This window comes from Crocodylus siamensis, chromosome 1, assembly GCF_052110815.1.
Source record: "Crocodylus siamensis isolate JL-2025a chromosome 1, ASM5211081v1, whole genome shotgun sequence".
Classification (NCBI taxonomy): domain Eukaryota; kingdom Metazoa; phylum Chordata; order Crocodylia; family Crocodylidae; genus Crocodylus; species Crocodylus siamensis.
The window spans coordinates 98,693,692-98,720,108 of NC_143395.1; positions in this window are offsets into that span (position 1 = coordinate 98,693,692).

A 26,417-nucleotide genomic window follows, 5' to 3' on the forward strand; every position below is an offset into this window, starting at 1 on the left:
GTGATAAACTGACATTTTCAGGTGGGTAATGCTGAGGGTGCTACAGAGAGCCTTCATTTGGCCCAACATAAAATTTTTCCCGTGGTCCGTGAGTATTTCTCACAGGATTCCTACCCAGGCAGTCCATTTTAGGAGCTCTTCTGCTACACGAGTTGCCATAATTGACCTGAGTGGAACTGCATCCAGGAACCATGTGGTATAATCCACTAGGACCAACACATATTGGTATCTTCCGTGGGATTTTGGGAGGGGACTCACAATGTCGCTATGTGTGAGAACAGTGTTTCAATTAAGGGCATGGGTTGTAGTGGTGCCTACTGAGGCCTCCATTCCTGGGCTCTCTGGTACTCTGGGCAGACCGTACTCCATCCTTCCATGTGTCCTTGCAGATGGGGCCAAAACAAGTCCCAGACTAATCTTGCCCAGGCTTTGGTGTGCCCTAAATGACTGCCTAGTGGGGTTTCATAGGCCAATTTCCGAATTGGTCGGCGAAGCGAGGAGGGGACTACCAGCTGCTGCCTTTCTGCCATCCCCTCTTGACCCCTCTGGACCCAATATAGCAGCTCCCCTATTACCTTGAAGTTAGGGTAGCTCCTGGACATCCCCTCTCCTGGGTCTTCTGTTCCTAGCCATTGTAGCTCTGAGTCTTCCTGTTGGGCCAGCCAGAATTGCACAGCTCTGGCTACCTGCTCCATGTCAATGCCGTCTCGGACAACTTCTTTCTGTGGGGAGGCAGCCTCTTCGGCCCAGCCTTCCCTTCTTCTTAATCTCCTTCTCTCTTCCTTGGTCACTCGCACACATTCCAGTACCTGGTAAAACTGTCCCCATTCTCAGCTCAAGATCATCTCACAGGCCAAAGCTGGGGCAAGCTGACCCTTAGCTCCCCTTGGAACTCCATCACCTTTAAGGGGAGGTAACAGATCCAAAAGCGCATCTCACCTCCTTAGCAATGGCCCAGCTTCCTGTAGTCCTGTTCTAGGGGCCAGGTCCATGTGGAGGAAGGACTGGAAGCATCCCGTGCCCAGGGTTGCTCACACCACTCTCTCCCTGATCCAGGCCGTCATGACTGGGTGGTCCCATCCTCCTTCAAAAATTTCCTTCTGGTAAAAAGACATTGACTTACATTTAGGCACATGGCCTGAGAAATGATCTTTCTGGACTCTCATCTAAAGTCATATCTTAAGCTATGTACAGAGGTGTGATGTTGATGGGCAGAAGTCAGTTATGGTGTTATGGAAAGTAGAGACGGATGCTAGAAAAATGGTTTTGCTGAACTATTCCAAGAAAGTAAAGAGTGCTTCTATAAAAAATAAATGTCCTAAGCAAACTGGTAATCTGCACTGGATAGATAATTGCACTCTCCATTGCTTTCAGTGCTTTGCTGTACAAATGTGAAACCATGTACACCTCTATGTTTTGATAACCATCTCATCTTCATGCAATGCAAGTTTCGAACCAAGTAAAACAAAAGGATATGGAGCATCAGTAGCCTTTGATGGTGCTTTCTCTGCTGAAAGCTCTCATTGCTTTAGGGAAGAAAGAGTCCTGAAATGTTTTCTTTTTTCTTCAGGAAAGAGGATGTTGCAGTTGAAAAAAAGCTATTAAAATAATCATCCACAAAAGCTGAATATCTTGAAGCTGATGCTGTGCTGCCTCTAAATTCCAGTTACCTGTCCTTTGGGTTTTTACTAAGGCTTACTTCAAACATAGAGCTTCTGTAAAATGATTATCTTTTCATTATCCAAATAGACTTGCAGGTCAGCTTTAAAAAATTGCTGAACTCTAGCAAGCATCTGAAATTTAGTGTATGCAGTTGGAAATACCAGACTATTTCTAGGTCACCATTTAGGCTACATAATTAGGTGCACCTTTCTTACCCTTTAATTTTGTTTCATCATACGAAGAATCCAGTTGTATTAAAGACTTGTTAATTAATTTAGTAAGGTCTGATCATACTCCCTTGGAAATCAATAGCAAAAATCACATTTATTTCAGTGAAAATTGGATTGGGTTCTTATGTTAAAAATAACTTCTGTGCACTTAGAAACTTAAAGTATTGCATAGTCTTTGTACTATCCCTTTCTACAGGAGGGACATTTAAACATAAAAACAGGGAGTTTGGAAACATTTTTCAAAACAAAATCTTAATAAAAATAAGAGTAAAATATAATATTTTACCTATGTTACCAGATCAGACTGTAGAAGTTAAAAATATAAAAGGATGAATCAGGAGACTGGTTAAATTATTTAAATTTATTTCTGAACTTGTATAATCTGTTATTTCAAAATAAGTGCAAAATATCTGTATTTGTTTTAAAAAGTATGTCTAGTTTTCCTACTCCATGCAACTATCCTGTAGTTAAATTTGATGGAGTTCTTCTTGGGAGCTTTTTTGAAAACAAAATGTGTATTTTTATAATGCAAAAGAAGATAAGTCATTTGTTTGAAATTATGTAGATATAAACCATTGCCTGTCAAGCTAAAACAATATAGATTACTGCTTGTCAGGAGAGAGGAGAGAAATGCCTTTGTGGTTCCTCTAGCTGATTAAACTTTACAAAATAACTAAGAAGGCTTTTAACTGGAACAATGAAAAGTTACTTCTTTAATTTACTTACATATCAATGCTAAAAGACAGAAATTAATTTCTAATACCATGAAATGCACAGTTAATGATAGGCTTAACAGCCTATTATTTGCTAAAAATGTTATGCGAATTGCTTAATTGAATTTTAATTATTTTCTCTGAACCTTTTGATATATATCTGATATTGGCACACAATCATATGATTTGTTCATTTTAATTGTTTTAAATCAAAGTTGTAGGATGCACCTTGCTCATTTTTCAAACTTTTGTTGGTTCACAGGTGTACATAATTATTGAAAATGATATTCTAACTTATAAATGAATCACGTCTATGAGCAGAGAATGAGTATCAAGTGGTGGAAAAGAAAGACAGAAATCTATTTAGAAGCACAAAAGCCATCATCCATGACACGGCAATTGGACCATTTTCAGAAGTGTAGATGGCAGAGTGGAACTAACTCCTTGTTATGCTCTCCTATTAGTTGTTTTTCCTGGATGAGTAAGATTTGCCACAGTTGCTGGGAATCCACGAAACCCATTTATCCAGGCTTTCAAAGCCCTAAATATTTCAAGTGAACTTATCAAATTCAATTATTTGATATTTCCTAACAAAAATATTGTCTTCATTGATCAATTTCTGACCATTTTTAGTGTTTCCCAATTATACGGTGCTGTTTTGAGGCGTTATAATCAGTACTAAAGAGGAAAAGGAAAACAGTGGAAAGGAAATTATTAACACTCTAATCTAAATCTGTCAATTTTGGATGATGTAGTCCTTTCTGGCTTTCTTGATGTTAAATTTGAGAAGAATTCTTCCACAAGCTGTCAGAGGACTAGGGAGGCACTTTTTGTATATCTAAAACATTTTTCTAATTCTTGAAATGCACACCTTGATAACACTCTGTCCCATGGATCTTCTTTTGTCAGGGAGAAAAGGCATTTGAAATCAAGATGACCTGCAGGTCTGGATTGACTCTGATTTCTCAGATGAATGGGACAGCTTTTCTTCCAGATATCCCTGAATTAGTGAAACCTATTTTTAAATGCTTTTAAACTCTGGGGTTCTTTATCCTATTTGTTTGCTGAAGTCCCTCCAACTTTCTTCTTTCTCCTGTCCATTTTCCCCTTCAATCCTTAAGCCCTTTAGGACTATCCTTCTAGTTCAACTTCAATAGATTCCTTTCTATCTTGTGTTTGGCATTAGCAAGAAACCAAATTCTTACTCCTCTCATTCCCATGATATTTCAAACTGTGCAAAACTCCCAGAGCAAGTGTTTGCTGGCCCTGTTTTTGAGTAAATCTGTTGTTTCCCAGTAAGATGTTAACTCTGCTTTGTATAGGAAGCTTATACAGCCTTTTATGTTATGTCTCTTTGCAAGCGTTTGTATCAGTACACTCCTTATATGGCCAGAACTTTGGTAGGATTTATCATGTCCTAATAAGTATTTCAGTTTTTAGATTCAGAATTCAGTATACTCAGTTTCTAGGTTCAGAATTAAGAAGGCCAAGAATTTATAGAACAGGTGTGTCTCAGCCTATAGCAGCCATCTTCAGCTGGAACACTACCCAGAATGGTTGGCTGCAAGGAAAGGCATGAATATTAAAAAAAAAAATATGTGTAATTTATCTTCAAAGGTGAGGGGAGAGAAGCAGGGGGGAGCACTGTTTGGGGATACAGGCAGCTGGAGATAAAGGAGTTCTTTGTTAGTATTCACAGCCCCTATTCCTACAGATTGTCCTCCAGGAAGTATTCATCATCTTTTGCTGGATAGTGACATTCTAAAAGTAAACTCTCTAGGGTATCCCTTAAACAGTTTATCCATCAAAAGACAAAATCTTCATGAAGCCTCTGTGTCAAATGACTATAAACATGTGTTCTTCCATATCTTCTGGTAGTTCTTCACTGAAGTGTGGGAATTCATCACCACAAACAAGAGGGATCTCCTGTGAAGACCCTTGTGAATATGACTTCAGGTCATGGCTGTATAGTTTTGGAACATCTAAAACATTAAAAGAAATAACTGTCTTGGGGCACTGGCCCTTTACTGTAATTTTATGAGAGTAGATTATTTTCAGTATTCATGAGAGGAAGATTCTCAGGCTTTTTAATAAAGAGTGCTCTCACTTTGGCTTAAAGCATTAGTGTTCTCAGACATTCCCTCTTATGTGGTAATCTATAAGGATAACATTTCTCCTAGGATGAGTCCATTACCCTTATTCTCATTTTACTTATGCCTAAATATACCCCTGAAGTATTTTCCTATCAGCTCTGACTATACTTGTTGTACAATGGCTTAAACTTAATCCTACATATTAAAAAGTTCTAGTAAATCCTCTGACAAGCTTTGCTTTTTGTAGATGTTGCCTGTTTCTTACTCCATTGTTTACGAATGGTTTAGCGCAATTGTTCTCAACCGTTTTAGGTCAAGGCACCCCTCATTAGACTCAGGGCACCTCTTGTTAGGCTCAAGGCACCCCTTTAAAAATGCCAGCTCTAGTTTTCACTTATTTTGTAACTGTGGAAAAATAATATAGCAATTCTTCTGTTGCAAAGCACTCAGAAAGCCCACAACAGGTCAGGATTTTTTAAAACCTATTTGAAATCTCTGGGTTTAACGTGTGAATCATGTTTCCACACCTAACAGTGCTAATTTTGTGGGCACCCTATGGCACCCTTCAAAGGATCTTAAAGCACAGTACGGTGCCATGGCACCCTGCTTAAGAATCACTGGTTTAGGGAGGATACTTATAAGCCTCCTAGTAAGGGTCTGTTCCCTTACGAACGGGAATCTTACTCCACTAGAGCTATAATATAGTGTCATTCTGGATAGAGGTAATGATTGCAGGTAATGCACTTTAAAATATTACAAGGTCATTTTGAAGGAGAATTGTGATCATTTTGGATTTGGTTAGGTAAGGGAAACACACTGGGTGCATCTCATCTACATGTGCATTAAAGTACCTTTTCTAATGCATATTAAATTTAGTACCCTTAATGTGAAGTACTAAATGAATGTGCATTAGCTTGTGCTAATGTGTAGTAGTGCATTTGCATGCTTTTTTTAGCATTGCTTAATGCACAATAGACTATTTTACCATGCATTAGTGTAGTGTCATGGTTTTTAACTCAATGCTTTAATGCACAGTAAAATAATCTCATGTGCATTAAAGTGCATGTATAGACATGCTCACGAATGTTATATGCCTAATGAAAGGAGAGTGACAAATGTTAATATCTTAATTTAAAACTGAGGTTGAGGAAAATTATTACAAAATAACAACAGAAAATTCTGATTATCATTTATATATAATATTCGCAGCTCCTATTCCTACAGTTTTTTCTTCTAGGAGGTAGATATTCATTACCTTAAGTTTTGTATCTGGATAGTGAAATTCTAATTCTAGTTCTAATTCTAGAAAACCAAATGCAGAAGAGTGTGTTTTACTTCCATAGGAAAAGATATCTTTTGGAAAGCATAAAAAATATTTATACACAATTTCTAAGGATTGGGAGGCACTTACGGCTGCTTGCAGATGTAAAAAACGGTAACAAAATAAGGCAATTTACTTTCAGTTCGGTGCACTCCCACACTGAGCCCAGCATATACCTGGTAGAGGCATCACATTAGTTGGACCTGTTTTGCCCAACATCTGTATCAATTGGGTGCTTTAGTGGGGCTTTTTTGCGCTTTTATCTAATAGTTGATTGGATCAGAATAGCTGATTGAATCAGCTGTTGGATTTAAAGCATCAACATGCTCTACTAAAGTGCTTGATCTATATAGATGCTGCAGAGCCAGGTCAAACTAATGCACTGCTTCTCCCAGTAAAGTGATTTTTTTTCATATCTGCTAACAGCCTGTGAGTTTGGCAACTGAATGGGAGCACATGAAGAGAGGACAACTTTTCATTGGGTTTCTAAATAAAGACATTTCACAAATTTACAGTTAGAATCTGATCTGAGTTTTAAGGCACCTGTAAAGAGTGCACACAATTTATTAAGGAGTTATAAGGATTAGATAAGGCTACAGCTACCACAGTTCTTCAAAGATAGAACTAGGTCTAATCTAGAAGAAGATCAAAGCATGATCGAAATCAAAGTACAAAGGGAACATCCTAAATAGGTGGCAGGGAATTGCTTACTCAAATGGTTACATCATTTAGGTGCTGGAAATTGAGGAAGATAAAGAGTTTGGGGTGGTACAAAAAGAGTGAAAATAAGTTAAAGCATAAGAAAATGATAGTGCATCATAATCTTGGATCATTTCCTGAGCATATGATTCAAATGGGCTATTGAAGGTGAATCTCTACATCAGAGTGCTGAAGCCAAATTTAAAAATGATAAAGGAACTAATGACAAATGTCATCATCTAATTAGATCTGAATAATTTTTCCCAGTTAACATATACTAACTCATTCTGAGATAGTCTTGAAAAATATTTAATTATTTGAAGCAGTTGTTAGACAAAAGATACTGATAAAAAGATACTGATTCTGTAAATTAACTACCTGTTTTGAGAGGAAGAACTATGTTTAGAATGATACATCAAGTAGAATAGTTCTGTTCTTTTGTTTTGGAGAAATGCAGTTGGAAAACCAGGCTATTTCCATATAACACTAGAAGAATCTTCAATCTCTTGCAGTTGGAAAACCAGGCTATTTTCACATAACACTAGAAGAATCTTTAATCTCTTGCAATATAGACTTTGGTAAAGCAATTTAAATTCCAGTACTCTGACAAGTAAAATAAGTTATTCTGAGTGGGCAGTTATGGGATTATAGAAGATATTAGAGCTAGGGCTCTGCAAATAATTGTTTTTTTAGTTTGGCACCTGAACCAAAAATTTGAAATGTTTTGGTTCAAAATGAACCAAATAGATATTGGTTTCATAGACTAAGAGATTCCCTTTTGATGCTAGATATTTTTTGCAGATCACATTCATGGAACAACCAGCTAGCTAATTTTATTTGATTATTTGCATAGTAATATGCTTTTCACATTTCTCCTTGTTATTAGTAGTGTACTCCAGCATGTAAAAGAGGAAAATACTAGTAACTGCAGCATCTGGAGGGGGTAGTTACTATAGATAGTGCTGTATGACCTTACTGAACAAGAACTTAATCATAGACCATCTACTATACAGAAACAATAAAGTGTGTGGGAGGCAAGCGCAATAGAAATACATGCTTCCTTTGTCAGAATCAACTGCCCCTCCTCAGAAATGATATTAGTGAATAAGGTCCAGAATGAGAGAAAGCAAAACCCCTCAAGAAAATGTAGCCTCCTGAATTAATCTTAGAAATTAGAACATCCTTGTACTGATTCATTGTCTAACAGAGCTGGTTGAGACTTTGCATGGAATATATTTCTTTCCGTGATCCAAAATGATGATGGGTGGATCCTAACTGCAATTCTCCGAAACAAGAAAATCATTCCAAATATCATTGTTCTGCCTCTCAAACTAGGAAGTTAACTTACAGACTGCTGGTAACATCCAATGCACCTTTATTCAGTATCTTTTTATCAATAGCTTTTGTCTAACAACAGCTGCACATAGTTAAATATTTTCCCAGTCTGTCTCAGAATGAGTGGGTGCAGCTACAAGATATGCATAACCAAGTACTAAATCAATGCTCCGTAACTGATGCTACTGCACAGTGCATGAGCTTTTACAGACGCTGCGCAGTAGCGTGTTAGCATGGTTCTTGCCTGGCATGCTACTGCACAGTGTTATTAGGCTAGTGCATGGTTATCGTCTTATGTAGATGCACCTAGTGTATACAAACTGCAAAAGATTATTCAGATCCAGAAAGAAAGAGAAATTTAAAAACAATTTTAATGGAGAGTGAGAAAACTATCCAGAATAGCTTGATGATTAGGACATTTCTCTGGGATATGAGATAGACATGTTCAAGTCTCTTTTTCACATCAGGCATCTGAACTCCAAGTAAGTGCTTTACTTAGCGGACAACTTTGTGGGGTTGGAGGCTGTCTTGTATTGTTTTTGAAAAGTTTCACGGTTTTTTATGTGGAACAAAAACAAATACTTAAACCTCAAAGCTTTTTGCAAAACAGAATTCTTGTTTTTTTGCCAGCTGCTTACAAGGTAGTCATATTATATACATAAAAGAAATATGACTTTCTTAGAATAAGATTCTGAAAAATGAAGGCACCTGGTTTTGGAACAAAACATAAAAAATGGGCATTCAGCTGAATGAAAGAACTGAGACAGACAGATACTTTCCTTCTGTGCTGCCAGTAAGTATGTTCAGATGTAAGTGCAGATGGCAGCAAGAATGGATTGATGGTCAGCAAAAGCAAGCTGCATACAACTTTAGGACACTGACTGATACTGTGACTTGTTATGCTCTGATTGAGATGGAGTGCCTAGGTACAGTATGGGTATGTGAAAGCACTGCAAAGTACTTGTATGGATTAGATTGCTGTCAACTTTTGACTGACAATGAAACACTCATATGCCTGAAAAATAGCAAAAATATATTCCAGTGAGATGTCAGAGTACTATTAAACACTCTGCAGGCAAAGCACGAACATGGCAAGGCCTTGGTATAGTAATTGCAACTGCCCTGTCTAGACACCCTCTGAATATTATTATTTGAGATTAGTTTTATAAAAGTGTCCAGAGACCCTGACATGGATTGACTTTCTGTTGTAGTAGACATGGTACAGCCACATATAAACACAGTCTCCTTCTGGAGAGTTTATAGTATAACTGGAAGCAAGATGCAACAGATGAGTATGGCTAGGAACACATGCTGAGGAAATATGAGGGTAATAAATATAAAGTTACTTGGTGATATTAGTTAGCTGTTGCTCTATATTGGTTTCAGTTACAGAAGTGTGACCCAGACATTACATTAATGAAGTCAGTGCAGTGTAATTCGACCTGACTCCTATCAGGTCAGAATCAGACTGTCTGTTTCAGGCATGAGGTTTAGAGCAGTGGGCTGATCCCCTCAGTTATACACAATTTAAATATTTATAGTGTGTCAAAAGGTGCTGGAAATTCTTAAAGCTATTTAGAAGTCACAGTGACATGTAACTTATTCTCTTGTGTCACTCACAATCTAATGCTAACTGTGCACTTGCTTGAGACACTTCACAATAAAATGCATACTTTCCCTGTAGTAAATACTTGTTTACTCATGAAAAGTAAAATTAATTATTTTGGAATTTTTTTTATCTAATGGAAAGACATAACCTTCCTACACCTCTTAGGTCATAGCTGAAAGTGTGCTTTTCACCTAATGTTCTTATACAGAATTGGGAACCATTTTCATGTCTCATTTCCCTAGCAGATGAGATGGAAAATTAATTTAGAAAAAAATTACATTAAAAAATTACAGGATTAACTTTTTTCCCCTTATTTTAAAAAGTAAACTTTTTTAAAGGTAATGCAATTGCCAGTAAGGGAAAAGTGTCATAGCATAGACCATAACCCCAATCAACCTTCCTTATTCAGTTAGCATAACACAAGATGAGGCAATTTCATATTCATCTGGGGATGCACTAGCAAATCCCTCTAAGACTATAATTAGAAGATGGTTAGTAACAGGCCTGTTTCTTATCTGTAAGGGGAGAAAGTCTGTAGGTAATATAATTGCTCTCAGTTACTTGCTTATAATTTGCTTTCTTTTGGGCCTATGTGAACTCTGCTAGAAAATGTGTCTAAGAATAACAGGTTCCTGTGCCTTAAGAATACCTGCCTAAGAATGTGCCTAAGAATACCTGCAAGGACACCATATATAATAAGCATGCTTAAATACAGCTGAAGTTAAATGAAGTTTTAACATGAGGTGAAGAACCATTGTGAATAGACAACTACTATGAGTATGTTAAGACCATTTGTTTGGGGGGTTTTTAAAACCTTTTTAGGTTTGTTATTTTAGGGCTTTGTTTATGCTGGAGTCTTTTACAGTAGTAATGGTGACTTTTCTATATGGAAATGCTAATAGCTTTTGGCCTTCTAGATATTGTATTATCTAAACCTGCGTTGGGACAGTGTTTGAGCTCCCCTCATACTAAAGTATCAATGCCAAAATATTAAGAAATCTTGTCTACTGCACACCTGCATCAGGACATAAGTTAGAATATATTTTTTTAAAGAAGAGACCTATCATGGTTTTGGTTGATGCATCCTGATCCTTGAATCTACATTGTTTCTTCTGAGAGAAAATTGACAAAATACATGGTAACATTCCCCACTTCTCTTAAGTTGCCTTCTTATCACCTCCTACAATCCTGTCTGTCCCAGGTGCAGAAGTTTCCCATGTGCTCTCCTCCCATTTGCTCCCATCTGCTTCCAACACTTCCATTTTCCTGTGGACCCATCATCTCCCTAGTACCCACTCAAATACTTCCCTTGCTCTTTTCCTTTGTTCTCCTTCAGTTCCTCCTACACCCCACACTAGAAAAAAAAACCTTTTCTCTTTCCCTTCTTAAAAAAAGAAGAAGAAAGAAGCATACTCTTGATCTCTGCTTCATATCTGCCCTGTCCCATTTTCATCTCTAAACTTATTGGATGTGCTTTTTTAAAATAGTTGTCCATACCTCCTCTTCTCCAGTTCTGCCCTAAACTCTCTCTAATCTGTCTTCCATCCTTTGTATTCCACTGGAGTCTCTCACATCAAATTTGTAATGATCTTTTCCTCATCAAAGCTTGGAGACAGCACTCCATCCTCATCCCGCTTGACCTGTCAGCTGCCTTTGTGTGACTACACTCTTGTTTATGAAATCGTCTTCTTCTTGGGACTCTCATATCCCCTGGTTCTCTTAAATTGTTGCATCAGAGTATATTTTAGAGAGTCTTTTTTATCAGCCCCTTCCTACTTTGGGGAATGGAGGGCGGGGGTGGGGGGTGGGGGTGGGGGTGGTGTCCAAAACCCTGGCAGTGGTACCTTCAATCATATTGGGCTTCTCTGGGCTGCCTTCAGGATCAGTGCAGTCACATCTGCTCGGTGGCAGGAAATTGGCACTGTCACTTGCTGCTCTGGTTTAAGGGTCTGTTTTCTCCGAGTAGTGCCTCAAACTTCCCCCACGCATGGTAAGTGCAACTACCACCATGCACAAGTAACCTAAAATTCTCATCCAAGAAGTCCATCATCTCTTATTTTGGCTAATGCAATATATCCTTTTCTCTTGACAAATACAATCTTGCCCTGTTCATATTCATCCCAAACTCTATTCCCAAGATCTTTTTCCTAGACTCTTGCTTTGAACATGGCATTGTCTTCTGCACATTCAGCCACTAAGTCTCCCTTCTCCCTTGCAATAAAGAGAAGCCACTTGCTATTACCACCAAAGCCCTTTATGAACTATCTCTGTCCTGTTTATATTTTCTCTTTTAGTTCTGAGAGACTGGTTTCCACCTCTGATCAGCATGTGATGTAAGCCTCCATTACCAACTTGTTACATTATCAAAGAGCACAGTGGTTCTTTCCCCAGGGCTGCCCTGCACATTTGGGTGGGGCCTCTCCCATTGGCAGCTCCAAAGCTAAAATGTTCTTCCTTAAAATTCTGCTGGAAAACTCTTTTTCTGTGATATCTATAAAAGTTTGTAAGAGATGGGCTGCTGATGTGCCGTGACCATTGTCAATCATACTGCTTAGCATTATTTCATTATCACATGGTACTTCCCTATCATTCTGCCTGTATCAATCTCTTGTTATAGTTAGATTCTAAGTTCCTTGGGCCTAGACATCATCTTTTCCTTCAGTGTTTATATGGTGACGGGACAATCAGGCCCTGATCCATGACTCTAGACCTGGGTAACACAGAGGAGCCTTTGACTTTGCTGTGTTCTCTTGATTGGAAGTTCCCATCCACTGATCAGGTTCTTTCAGCTGGGGAAGCACACTGGAGACAAGAGCTCCATGCACACCCCTGGCTGGGAGCTTTGATCAACTGATGGGTGTTCCCAGCTGAGAGACCATGTTGGAACCAAGGCCTTTCAAGTTTCAAATTTTAGTTTAACTAGGCTAGTAACTAAAACCCCATGTGATACTGATAGTACCATCATTACATTGGAGGAAGACAGTGACATATTAGCCAGCATTTGTATGAAAGGTACATGTCCACATGTCCAGTTTCTGTTCAATAACATCTGTTCATGAAGGTGAGATTTCATTTCCCATGTATGCAAGTGCTATGCTTTCTAGTGCACATACAGATATTTTTTAGCAAGAAGGAGAGCTAAATCCAAAATCTCTATATAGTAATTTGCATGGAGAAGTGGAGCAGTTTTATAAAAAAGTATATGTAAGAGAAAATGTCTGAATTAGCAATATTTACTGCTGCTATTTGTCCACCCCCTCACTAAGCTGGTACCCAGGGCTGCTGCCCTGGTCATTCTGCCTTAGGCAAAATATTACACTGAACACACGATTAACTTAAGACATGTCCTAGCCACACATTAATTCCATTAACAGCATGATAAAACAGGGAATAAGCCACAAAGTTATTACACAAAACACATTCATGGTTCCTATAGCACCTTTAGTTGAACATGTGGCCAGTGCTCCCTGCTTCTAGGGCACATCAGAGCCCTTCAAGACTTCTGTGTGCTCCAGAGGCTAGGACCTCTGGTCAGGTCATTAGGGTTCCCAGGTGGGGGAATGCATGTAGGCCTTGGGTTCAATGTGCTACACCAGCTGGGAGCACCCATCAGCTGATTAGGGCTTCCAGCCACAGAAGCTCATTATGTACTCCTCTGACTGGAAATACCCATCAGCTGACCAAAGCTCCAAGTCAGGAGAGTGCATTGGGAGCTTCCAGCTAAGGGGGTACATTGAAGCCAAAAGCTCCCCTCCACTTCCCCATTTGAAAGCCCGAGTTAACTAATTGAGGCTTCCAGCTGGGGGTGCACAGGGAGCCAAGCTCTCAACTTAGTGATGCAAGGGGAGCCTGGGATCACATTGTGGGTTTCCACAATCATGATCTCCCTGCACTGGCAATATGTCATGATGGGAGCTGATGCTCAGTCTCACAATTGCGCCTACTGCCATGTATTTGTGGCACAGCAGGAAGTGCAATTTTTGGCATTGTGGATCAGATCCCATCACATCTTTTTAATGTTTGTAGGGCCTTAGTTATACTACTAGTCTACCTCTCTAAGTGCAATCCCAAACCACCATACTTATGTCCCTTAAAAACGTGTCCGCGGTTTGGTTTTCAGACTTCATTTTAGCCTTAAAACCAAATTACTAAAAACACTGAGGAGGAAGAGGATCCACCTATTTTTTGTGTTAATGGTTTTCCAGGGAACTATGAATATGGCCACAAATCGACAGAGATCAGATTTAGGTTGGACATTAGGAAGAACTTCTTCACAGTAAGAATTTCCAGAATCTGGAATGGGCTTTCAAGGGAAATGGTGCTCTCTGCCAGTTTAGGGGTCTTCAAGAGGAGACTGGACAAGTACCTATCTAGGGTCATCTGACCATAGTGCTCTTTCCTGCTCAGGGCAGGGAGTTGGATTCGATGACCATCTGAGGTGACTTCCGACCCTAATATGTATGAATCTATGATTGCACTCAGGGTAAAGTTTAATATGTAACTTGGGCTATACTAAGCACATGTAAAATGTGAGCATCCACATGTTAAAGCTTGTTAAATAATGTGAGTTACCCTTTGAGCATCTCAAAGTTACATCACTTCAAGAAAGTGTTACTCTAGGCTGTGCTTACCAAGATTATATTAGGGTAAGGGTGGGCTTATATGAGTTAGGGGGAACCTTAACAAGTTTGGGTGAGCTGGTGAGGGCTGGGAGGGAGAGGGTGCTGGGGCCAAGATGCCAGTTGATCCTATCCAGCCTGCCAGCCACCTCCAGGAGCCTGAGGAGGGAGGGATGTGACCTATGCCATCGCACTCTGCTGGGGCTGGGCCAGGCCATGCACTGCACAGATTCCTCCACCCCACCACATACATCCCTCCACCCCTGCCCAGCTGCCTGTTGATGCTGTGTGCTCTTAGCACCCTAGCTGCCAGCAGGTTGGCCCCCATGGGACAAGGCATAACACGGTGTGCCAGGTAGTTGTCCTGCCCTCCTGCCCACCCACTGCAATGAGCTGCTGCCACTGAACGCATTGGAAAAATAGGATGGCAACTGCTTCAGGCCAAGCCTCCACTATGGCCAGCACAGAATTACCTAGTGGTGCCATGATGGCAGCAGCTCATCTCCATGGGTGAATGGGAAGGTGGGTCAACTACTCAGCATGTTGCCTCACTCCTAGTCCCGTGCAGGCCCAGCTGCCAGCTGCCAGCAGCCGGGATGCCAGGAGCTGTGGTGCCAGGAGTGCACAGCCCAGCTCAGCCCAGCCCAGCCCCAGATGTGGCTGAGTGAAGCAGCACAGGGTGCAGTCCTGCCCCCTGGATAGGATCAATTGTAGGCTGGATACAGCCCATGGACCTTTTCTGTCCACCTCTATGTGATGGTAACTTCAACCTACTTCACAGAGATGAAACAAGCAATTTGAAGTCTTTCAGTATCCTAGGATGCCCCACCTGCAGCCCCTTCTCTGCTCCACTTGTTCTTTATGGACAAAATGTCCACCCCTTTGAGCTCTACTTCCCAGCGGGTGATACTGCCTAGGAGCAGACGGGGCTCTGCCAGTTCCTGAAGGGGGGCTGCAGTGTTGGAAGCATAGAGCTGGAAGTCAGGGAGGCACAGGGTTATGGGGCTGTGGCTTCCTTCCTTCCTGTCTCAGGGTATGGGGTGGTAGGAAAGTTTCTGCTACCAAAATGGGACCCAGGGTTTATCACAGTAGGATAATGGAGTCACAGGGATCAGAGAAACATGCTTCCCTATGGCTCTGTGCTGCTGCTATGCTAAATCTCAGTGGCTCTGCTCCTAGTAACTGAGATTAATTGAACTTGTCTGCAGCTTTTCCTGACTCTGGGGAAAAGGTACAGCTCTCTCTGGAGAAGGCAGGGGGTGAGAATGGGTTTTGAGCAAGGGTTGGTGGCGGGCTCCTCACAGCACAACCCTCTCCCCACCCTTCCTTCTCCATTCCAGGATAGGAACCTGGGGGCTCTAAAGAGGGAAGCCAGAGACCTTCTGCCACTCCAACTCCCAGCTTAATGCTGCAGCTGCTGCAACCCTCCTCTCCCAGCTCCACCTGCCCACCCAGAGCAAGTACAGAGCCCCGGTGTCCTGACTCTTAGCTATGCACCTGCTCACCACCCTCCTAGTGGTAAGTCAGATCTGTACAGGCAAGAAACAATATTAATGTATGACTGTTTACAGCATGTTGTAACTTGAACACCACTTAACATTCTACAGAAATAGTGTGGTCTAAGTGTAAATGTGTAACTTCCCTCTTAGAGGCCTAATGCTTGACATAGTATTTGGCCTATGTGTCTACATACTAGCTCTGTGATGGTGGGAGAAAGAAAAATAGAAACAGGCAGGGGAGGTGGGGGGTGTTAATGCTCTCAGTTAACAGCCCAGGGGTTGTAAATTCAAGGCTATAGCAGAAGTGTTTACGGTGTAGCCTGTCAGATTACAACAAACCTGTGAATTCTACTAAATACTCTCGCACAAGGACACAAAAAAGGAAAGGAAGGCAGAAGAATAACAAACATCTTGAAGTTAGGGCAGGTAGCTCTCCAGACAGAATTGCTGCCTTCTTTTCTTTGTTGTCTTTCTTTTTATAGAGGGCTATGTTTGTGTTGATTAACCATTTCAATGGCATGTAGATAATGTGGGCAGAGCAGTGATGCAGGATATCTTATACTAGCACAAAAAAAACCACTTCTGAAGTCAACCTGGAACCTTGGAGGGGGCAAGTTTTCTTCTACAGTTTCAGACTCCTGCAGAATCTCCTTCTATTTCCGAGCCCCCAAGGTCTGGAACAGTCTGCCAGCGGAGGTGGTTCAAGCACCTACATTGAACACCTTCAAGAGTAAATTGGATGCTTATCTTGCTGGGATCCTATGACCCCAGCTGACTTCCTGCCCTTTGGGCAGGGGGCTGGACTCGATGATCTCCCGAGGTCCCTTCCACCCCTAATGTCTATGAAATCTATGAAATCTATGAAAAAACTGGCTAGGCAGGAGCACTACGGTGCATCAAGATACTGAAACATCTTCCACTTATATCAAACCCCATTCATCCAAATTATGCTCATGTCCCTATATCATTTGGATAAATGAAGCTGGACTGTATTAGCTATAGAAAATTTTAGAGAAGTTGTTCAGTTACCTGTTACAGATTATTTCATATTCATTCTGAATTACGATCTCTTGAATTTTCCTGTTATATCTATTTTGAACATGGAATTACATTATTTTTAAATACATTATACTTCATTAATTAAATAATGATCATTTGCTCTACAATCTACATCTGAGGCATCATGGGAAATCCAGAAACTAGGACCCATGCTGTGGGTAGACAGTGACAAAAAAATGCACCTGAAGGCATGTGAACTGCCTCCACTTAAAAAAGAAGACAAAAGAAAAGAAAAGAAAGTTCTATATCAGATGCAGTGTAAAAATGTATCCTTTAGCTGAGCAGTTTGATACAACAAATTTCAGAGCAAAAGCACCTGATTCAGTAATTCACAACTATAGTATTGTGGTTCCCTAGGGTGCTTTGAGACCCTTGTAACGGTGCAGAGATTTTAATTAGGAATCCATAGTGTAAAAAACATTCTGACCAACTGTGGCCTTTCTGAGTTCTTTGCAACAGACTAATTGCTCCATTATATTTATGTCATCAAGAAATGAATGAAAGCTGAGACCTGGCGTGTTTTGAGAGGTGCCTTGAATCTAACAAGGAGGGAGGGGTGTTCAGACGAGTGTGCACGTGCATTTCCGCAGGGACAAATAGCAGTGACATGGCACATAGTTGTTCTGCTGCTATTTGGCGCTGGGGAATGACCCTGCATGCATGCTCTGGTGCATGACAGACTGATCTAGGAAAGGGAAGCTGGGGAGAGCACCTGGGCTGTCTCCAGTAGCCTTACTTGGGGTTCTGGGGGGTCTTCTGGGGATGCAGCAGTGGCAATCCAAGCACACAGAGCTTGGCCCACATGCTTTCGTCTGGACACACCCAGGCTGCCTTGAGTCTAAAAAACTTGCTAACTACTGTTCTGATCTTTTGAAAATAAAGTTTAAACACTGTAATTATGCCTACAAGTATGTCACAGGGGAGAACCAAGATCTGGAGGAGCAACTTTTTAGGAAGGCACCCCTTGAGAAGAGGAAGCCTATAGTCACAAACTAACAGAGGGAAGATTTAACCTGGACATGAGGAATAATTTCTTCTCTGTAAGGGTAACTAGAACCTGGAACACACTCCCAGCAGAGGTGGTGCAGTCGCCATCCTTGGAGGTGTTCAAGAAGAGGCTGGATAAGCACCTTGTTGAGCTAATTTGAACTCATCAACCTCCTGCCTATGGCAGGATACCAGACTTGATGATCTTCCAGATCCCTTCTGGTCCACTGATTCTATGATTTTGTGATTTATTACTAGTGACCCATCCAGAAATTCTTCTGAGTTGCAAAGATAATCAACAATGCAGATACAGATCTGCTTACAGGATTGAGTAGTCTTAACCATATGTACACAAGTCCTGTCTTTCTTACACTGCCTGCCTATATAGAGAATTGATTTTTAAGTTAGTGGTAGTGGTTTTTAAATTTGTACTGTTCATGGAACTAGTGAAATTAAAGGCCACTGGTGTGCTTTGTGTTGGTGGTTAACTATGCCGTAACACAGGGGTCAGCAATGTTTTTAGGCTGAGTGTCTAAAAACCCTGCAACCTCAACATGGAAGAAGTTCGCATGCCAGAGGAAGATAGCGGGGGAGCCATGAGAAGCCCAATCCTTGTTGAGGTAGTGCAGCCCTGGCCTCTTCCACACCATCTGACCAGAGGTGCATGTGCAGCCGTCACTGGCAACCACATAGGACAAGGCTCTGGACCCTGATGCAACCACTTGCAGCCTCGCAGCTGCCTGCTGTGAGAAGCCTGGACTCTGGGCAGAACCTGCTTCCTTCCATGGAGCCTGGGCTACTTGCCATCTGCTGTGAGCAGCTCAGGCTATGTGGTGGGCACCAGGACTCTGCCCAGAGCTGGGGCTGGCTGCAGTATGCCAAGCAAAATAGCTTCATGTGCCATGCTCTAGTATACCCCTGGTATAATATAATCCATTTCCTGGGAATGCATACTTCAGTTGAGTTTGGCTGCTGATTGAGGGTCTATAGCATGCCATTAGATTATGTAATTTGCTCCCCTGGGCCGGCCTACTTTAAAAGAAAAACAGCTCCAAATAATACTGTTTCAAATGTATTAAATTGTTATAATCAGCCAGCTTTCTTGTGTGATTTGCCTGTGTTCCACCCACACATGTACACATTTTTTCTTATAATATCTCACTGTATATTTTTAGAAGATCAGATTCATTTATTATGTCATATTCAAGGTCTCTGTCTTTATTTTTAAGACACTTAATGGCACAGACCCTTGATTCTTAAATAAATCATTGCAAGTCCCCTGGTACGGCTTTCTGAGCACCGTGGTGCTCTGGAGAGGTACCGGAGGACTGGAAGAGGGCCAACATGGTTCCCATCTTCAAAAAAGGGAGGAGGGATGACCTGGGAAACTATAGGCCAGTTAGTCTTACCTCAATCCTAGGCAAGCTGTTCGAGAAAATTATTCTGGCACACATCCAGGAGGGGCCAGCAGGGGACTGCATGCTTAGGGGCAACCAGCACAGGTTCATCAGTGGCAGGTCCTGTCAGACCAACCTGGTGGCCTTTTACGATCAGATCACCAGATCATTAGATGCAGGAGTAGCAGTGGACATAGTCTTCCTGGACTTCCGGAAGGCTTTTGAAATTGTCTCTCACCCTGTTCTCATTAAGAAACTGGAGGGCTGTGGCATAGACACCCCACACAGTCAAATGGTTCGCCAACTGGCTGCAGGGCCACACCCAGAGGGTGGTAGTGGATGGGTCCTTCTCAACCTGGAAGGACGTGGGCAGTGGGGTCCCACAGGGCTTGGCCCTCGGGCCCGCACTGTTCAACATCTTCATCAGTGATTTGGACGAGGGGGTAAAAAGCACCCTGTTCAAATTTGCTGATGACACGAAGATGTGGGGGGACGTGGGCACACTAGAAGGAAGCAACAGGATACAATTAGACCTAGACAGGTTACAAGGGTGGGCGGATGAGAATAGGATGGGTATCAACACAGACAAGTGCAAGGTGATGCACCTGGGGAAGAACAACCGGCACCATACCTACAAGTTAGGGAACTCCCCTCTTGTCAGCACGGAGGCGGAAAAGGATCTTGGGGTCATCATTGATTCCAAGATGAACATGGGCCAGCAGTGTGGGGAGGCAGTTAGGAAGGCCAACCGCACCTTGTCATGCATCCACAGATGCATTTCAAGCAGGTCAAAAGAGGTGATCCTCCCCCTCTATGTGGCACTGGTCAGGCCGCAGTTGGAGTACTGCGTCCAGTTCTGGGTGCCGCACTTCAAGAGGGATGTGGACAGCATGGAGAGGGTCCAGAGGAGGGCCACTCACATGATCAGGGGACAGCAGGGCAGGCCCTATGAGGAGAGGCTACGAGACCTGAACCTGTTCAGCCTCCAAAAGAGAAGGCTGAGGGGGGATCTTGTGACCTGTTATAAACTAGTGAGGGGGGATCAGCAGACACTGGGGGAGTCCCTGTTCCCCCGAGCACCGCCAGGAATGACCAGGAATAATGGTCACAAGCTGGCAGAGGGTAGGTTTAGGTTAGATATCAGGAGGCGCTATTTCACGGTCAGGGCGGCTAGGGCCTGGAACCTACTTCCAAGGGATGTGGTGCAGGCTCCTACCCTCGGGGGGTTTTAAGAGGAGGTTAGATGAACACCTTGCTGGGGTCGTTTGACCCCAGTACTCTTTCCTGCCATGGCAGGGGGTCGGACTAGATAATCTGTTCAGGTCCCTTCTGACCCTAGAAACTATGAAATTATGTTTTATTCTAGACCTCCATCCTCTGTTTTCAACTTTGCTTTTTTGATGCAGTTGAGTCATGTATGGCAAGGGTACCTCAGAGACGGCCACCCAGATGGAGCCCATGGTTCCAGGCTCCACGCAGACGGAGCCCCTGGCTGTTGGCTGCGGGGGCTGCCTGTCCCTTTTTCAGGCTCTGGGGCCCGGGAGCATGGCCACCTCCCCTTGCGGGGTCTGCTCCCTACTTGGGTCTCTGGCACGCCAGCTGGAGGAGCTCCAAGCCACAGTCCAGAGACTGAGTGACATCAGGGACTGCGAGCAGGAGATAGACTCCTACTGCCAGGCCCTTCTCCCCCAGGAGCCGCAGGGGAGAGCACCGTCTCCCTCCATGACTAAGGAGGACTCTGGGACCTCCCGCTCTGCCCAGTCAGGGGCACGGACCAAGGTGGTCAAGGGCCCCAAGGCCCGCTGCACCAAGGCCCCTCCCTTGCCGGAGCTTAGCAACAGGTTCGGACATCTTGCAGCCCCAGCAGAGCCTGCTCAGTTGCCAGCTCCCGCAGGCAACCCAGGCTCAACCACAGCTACTGGCCCCACTCTCCCCAAGTCAAAGCGAAAGGTGTTTGTTGTGGGAGACTCCATCCTGCGGGGCACTGAGGGGGCAATCTGCTGCCCCGACCCCTTAGCCCGGGAAGTCTGCTGCTTCCCGGGGGTCCGCATCTGAGACATTGCGGAGAGGATCCCGCAGCTCCTCCGGCCCACAGACCACTACCCCATGCCCCTTATTCATGTGGGCACCAATGACATGGCTCGGAGCACCCCCAGCCAGGTCATGAGGCACTACAAGGAGTTGGGAGCGGAGCTTAGGGGTCTGGGAGCTCAGGTGGTGTTTTTGTCGATCCTCCGAGTCTCGGGCTATGGGCTGAGGAGGGAGAGGAGGATCCACGCAGTGAACCAAAGACTGCGGAGCTGGTGTCATCGGGAAGGCTTTGGCTTCCATGACCACAGCCCGCTCTTTGGCGAGAGAGGCAGTGAGCTGCTGGGAAGAGATGGCCTCCACCTCTCCCCCCTGGGGAGGAGGCTCTTCTCAGCCAGGCTGGCTGACTTGCTCCACCGGGCTTTAAACTAAGCCCGCTGGGGGATGGGGGGATTACTGCCACTGCTGGCCCACTGAGCGACCCTTGCAAAGCCAGCAGACCAAGGCACTTAAGGGAGCCCACCCCTCCCCAAGGCCTGGCACAATCTGTGGGCAAGGCAAGAGCCCCTAAAGGCACACTTGCCTGCCTGTACACTAATGCCAGGAGCCTGGGTAACAAGCAGGAGGAGCTTGTCCTCCTGCTCAGTGCAAAGAATTATGACGTCATTGGGATAATGGAGACCTGGTGGGACTCCACCCATGACTGGACCACGGGTATAGAGGGCTATACCCTGTACAGGACGGATCATGTTGACAAAAGGGGCTGGGGTGTAGCTCTCTATGTGAAGGAAAGCTACATGTCCCTGCAAGCTGATGTTGGCGACCGGCATGGACAGCTAGAGAGCCTCTGGGTAAAAATTCGTGGGAAAAATGGCACAGGGGACACAACGGTGGGAGTCTACTACAGACCTCCCACTCAAAGTCCTGAGCTTGACCAGGAGTTCACCCAGGAACTGACTGAGGCCGCTTGCTCCAGGACCTTGGTTGTCATGGGTGACTTCAATTACCTGGACATCTTGTGGGAAGATCACACAGCAAAATCGGAGCGGTCGCAAAGCTTTCTCTCGTGCGTGAATGACCTCTACCTGACTCAAGAAGTCTATGGGCCAACGAGAGGCAAAGCGCTGCTTGACCTGGTACTGGCTACAGGGGACGACCTAATCGGCGACCTAGTGATCGATGGGAAGCTGGGTGACAGCGACCATGAACTGATCACCTTCACCATCCTCCGTAAATCTGGCAAGTCAGTCAGCAACACAGAAGTCCTTGACTTCAGAAAAGCTGACTTTGACAGGCTCAAGAGGCTTGTCAGTCAGGCCCTCAGGGACCATGACCCCAGGGAGATGGGAGTTCAAGAAGAGTGGTTGCTTCTCAAGGAAGCGATCCTCAATGCACAAGCCAAATCTATTCCAACATGGAGGAAAGGCAGCAAGAAGGCACAGCAGCCCTCCTGGCTCTCTAGGGACCTAGCGGACCTCCTGCGGCTAAAAAGAAAAGCCTACAAAGGATGGAGGATGGGATTCACCTACAAGGAGGATTATTCTGTGCTGGTCCTGTCCTGCAGGGAGCAAACCAGGAAAGCCAAGGCTGCAACTGAACTCCAACTAGCTTCAAGCATCAAGGACAACAAAAAGTCCTTTTTCAGATACGTGGGGAGCCAGAGGAAAAGCAAGGGCAATGTTGGATCCCTGCTCAACCAGATGGGGCAACTGACAACTGATGCCCAGGAAAAAGCCAACCTATTAAATAGGTACTTTGCGTCAGTCTTTCATCAGTCCCATGGGACGCCCATGCCTGCTATGGGACAGGGAGATCTGGGTGATGGGGATCCCCTACCCTCCATAAATGCTGACCTCGTGAAGGAACACCTTGAGAAGCTGGATACCTTCAAGTCAGCCGGCCCTGACAATCTGCACCCCAGGGTACTGAAGGAGCTGGCGAGTGTCATAGCCCAGCCCCTGGCACGGATCTTTGAAAACTCCTGGCGCTCTGGTGTAGTGCCCGAAGACTGGAAGAAGGCCAATGTGGTGCCGATCTTCAAGAAAGGGAGGAGAGTGGATCCGGCTAACTAAAGGCCCATTAGCCTGACTTCTATCCTGGGGAAGATCTTAGAAAAGTTTATTAAGGAGGCCATCCTTGATGGACTGGCCCAGGCTAACATCCTAAGGGATAGCCAGCACGGGTTTGTTACAGGTAGGTCTTGTTTGACCTGGACAAGGGAGAAGAGATTGATGTCATATATCTTGACTTCAAAAAAGCTTTTGATCTGGTATCCCATGATCACCTCTTGGCCAAACTGGCCGTTTGTGGCTTTGGCTCCACCACTATCCACTGGCTGGGAAATTGGCTCCGTGGTCGGACCCAGAGGGTTGTAATTGATGGCAGTCACTCATCGTGGTGCCCTGTGACCAGTGGGGTCCCTCAAGGCTCTGTCCTGGGACCCATCCTGTTCAACATCATTAATGATGTGGACATTGGAGTCTGAAGCGGACTGGCCAAGTTCGCCGATGACACCAAACTTTGGGGCAAAGCATCCACGCCAGAAGATAGGTGAGTGATCCAGGCTGACCTGGACAAGCTCAGCAAATGGGCGGATGAGAACCTGATGGTGTTTAACCCCGAAAAATGCAAGCTTCTCCACCTTGGGAGGAAAAACCTGCAGCACCCTTATAGGCTCGGCAGTGCTACGTTGGATAGCACTACAGAAGAAAGAGACTTGGGGGTCATCATTGACCACAAGATGAACATGAGCCTCCAATGCGATGCTGCGGCTAGTAAAGTGACCAAAATGCTGGCTTGCATCCATAGATGCTTCTCGAGCAGATCCCGGGACGTCATTCTCCCCTTGTACTCGGCCTTGGTGAGGCCGCAGCTGGAGTACTGCGTCCAGTTGTGGGCTCCACAATTCAAAAAGGATGTGGAGAAGCTTGAGAGAGTCCAGAGGAGAGCCACGCACATGATCAGAGGTCAGGAAAACAGATCTTACGATGACAGGCTGAGAGCCATGGGACTCTTTAGCCTGGAAAAGCGTAGGCTCAGGGGTGATCTGATGGCCACCTATAAGTTTATCAGGGGTGACCACCAGGATCTGGGGGAACGTTTGTTCACCAGAGTGTCCCAAGGGATGATGAGGTCGAACGGTCACAAACTTCTGCAAGACCGTTTCAGGCTGGACATAAGGAAGAATTTCATTACTGTCCAAGCCCCCAAGGTCTGGAACAGTCTGCCAGCGGAGGTGGTTCAAGCACCTACATTGAACACCTTCAAGAGTAAATTGGATGCTTATCTTGCTGGGATCCTATGACCCCAGCTGACTTCCTGCCCTTTGGGCAGGGGGCTGGACTCGATGATCTCCCGAGGTCCCTTCCAGCCCTAATGTCTATGAAATCTATGATATCTATGTAGGGTGAAACTTGTATTTGTCAGGTACCACACATTCTTAAAGCCTGGAAGGAATCAAGCTTTCCAGGTATCTTTTTCTGGAAGAAGCAAGCGAGTAATCCCATTTTCTTTTTATTTAATTGCTTAATATCATTTCTACTTCAATGATTTTGTGGGTGGATGCCTCCCAAGACTTCCTGGAAATGACCAGAACTGACATGTGTGCCCCCCTTTTGGGTGGATTAAAATAAAGGTAATCTAAGTGTGTTTTTCATGTGTTTCAAGTACTTTCTGTGGGGCAGTCTGTGATAATTGTTTTCACTAATTATCTTTCAATAATAATGGGAAGAAGAATATCTTGTCTCTTAGCTGACTAAAGGCTGTGGAATCCCTGCCTATGCAATGTTTTAAAGGCCAGTTTAAATAAACATTTATCTGGGATGATTTAGAAAGGGGTGATCCTGTCTTGGGTGGGAAGTTAAACCAGATGCTATCATAGGGTCCTTTCCAGACTGAGGCTGAGTTACTCACCAAGGCTGTGGTACTTGTATGAGATGCTGGTTCTCTGTGGTGTATTATTTGTGCCAAATCAGAGTCTCTACACTCATTATCTGTTCCCAAGATCATAGAATCACAGAAAATTAAGGTTGGAAGGGACCTCAGGAGGTCATCTAGTCCAATCCCCTGCTCACAGCAGGACCATCCTCAATTAGATCACCCCAGCCAAGGGTTTGTCTAGACTAAAAACTTCCAAGGATAGAGAGTCCACAACCCCTCTGGGTAACCTGTTCCAGTGTTTTACTACCCTCCTAGTGAGACAATTCTTTCTAATATCTAACCTAAACTTCCCTTGCTGCAACGTGAGACCATTGATCCTTGTTCTGTCATCTGCTACCACTAGCAGTCTAGCTCCATCCTCTTTCAAACCTCACTTCAGATAGTTGAAGGCTGCTATTAAACCTCCTCTGTCTTTTCTCTAGACAAAATAAATTCAGTTCCCTCAGCTTTTCCTCATAAGTCATGTCCCCCAGCCCCCTCACCATTTTTGTTGCCTTCTGCTGGACTCCCTCCAATTTGTCCATATACTTTCTGAAGTGTGGGGGGAAAGTGGTCACAGTACTCCAGATGCAGCCTCACCAGTGCTGAATAGAAGAGAATAATCACTTCCCTTGATATGCTGGCAGCACTCTTACCAGTGTAGCCCAGTATGCCATTAGTCTTCTCAGCAACAAGGACACACTGCTGGCTCATATTCAGCTTATTGTCCACTGTAACCCCCAGGTCCTTGTCTTCAAAGCTGCTGCCCAACCAGTCAGTTCCCAGCCTGTACTGGTGCATGGGATTGTTCTTTCCTAAATCCAGGACTTTGCACTTGTCCTTGTTAAATCTCATGCAATTTCTTTTGGCACAATCCTCCAATTTGTCTCAGTCACACTGAATCCTAGCCCTACCCTCCAGCGTATCTACTATTCCCCCCAGCTTGGTGTCATCTGCAGACTTGCTGAGGGTGTACTCTATGTCACCTTTCATGCTGTTGATAAAGATACTGAACACAACTGGCCCCAGGACTGACCCCTGGGGCACTCCACTTCATACCGGCTGCCAACTAGACATAAAGCCAGTGATTACTACTCTATGAGTCCAGTGCTCAAGCCAGCTTTCCATCCACCTTACAGTCCATTCATCCAGCCCATACTTCCTTATCTTGTCAGTGAGAATGTTGTGGGAGATGGTATAAAAAGCTTGTTTTTATTGAGATACACCACATCCACTGGTCTCCATGCA